Below are 757 nucleotides of genomic sequence, written 5' to 3'. Positions count from 1 at the left end.
TTCCGTAGTGATACTGCCTCGGAAACCCAAGGAGGGGTCGCTATGAGTCGGGGCTGACTCGACGGCACATAACAACAACAACAACAACAACCACCCATATACATGAATATCATAACTTGACCATATTAAGCTCAGTTCTTAGAAGATATTAACATATGTATTGAAGTTCAAGACAATGTCATTTCAGTTTTCAAGGAACTTAGTTCCAAATCATGTGCAGTTCTGTGAATCCTAATTTGAGTAGACCACTTAGAGAAACAAGGACTAATCTTGGCCCATGTGCCAGAGGTCCCCTCTTTAAAGTCAGTTTCTCTTGCTTGCTGCCAATCACAGCAGTCATTAATTATCAGCACTGAATGATGTGTGTAATTAAATACCTAATTCTGATATATATGTATATATAATGTGTGTGAAATGTTCTGAAATGAAATAAGCACACACATATATGTTGTTGTTGTCATTAGGTGCTGCCGAGTTGGTTCCAAACCATAGCGAATCCATGTACAACAGAACAAAAAATTGCCTAGTCCTGTGCCAGCCTCACAATCCTTGCTATATCTGAACTCATTGTTGCATCCACTGCGTCAGTCCATCTTGTTGAGGGCCTTCCTCTTTTTTGTTGTCCCTCCACTTTACCCAGCATGGTATCCTTCTCTAAGGAGTGGTCCCTTCTGACAACATGACCAAAGTAGGTGAGACGAAGTCTGGCCATTCTCGCTTCCAAGGAGCATTCCAGCTACACTTCTTCCAGGACAGA

At 41.7% G+C, this 757-nt stretch overlaps 1 protein-coding gene across 1 annotated transcript in view; it reads left to right on the top strand.

The window, feature by feature from the left end:
* The window catches only part of SLIT2 (slit guidance ligand 2), a 569,662-nt gene that overhangs the window by 464,583 nt on the left and 104,322 nt on the right, over positions 1-757 (top strand). The window lies entirely within an intron of this gene.

Source organism: Orycteropus afer, unplaced genomic scaffold (assembly GCF_000298275.1).
Source record: "Orycteropus afer afer isolate SDZICR_OR568_19922 unplaced genomic scaffold, OryAfe1.0 scaffold00411, whole genome shotgun sequence".
Taxonomy (NCBI): Eukaryota; Metazoa; Chordata; class Mammalia; order Tubulidentata; family Orycteropodidae; genus Orycteropus; species Orycteropus afer.
Note: the sequence above shows the minus strand (reverse complement) of the source record. Positions and strands in the feature narration are given on the sequence as shown.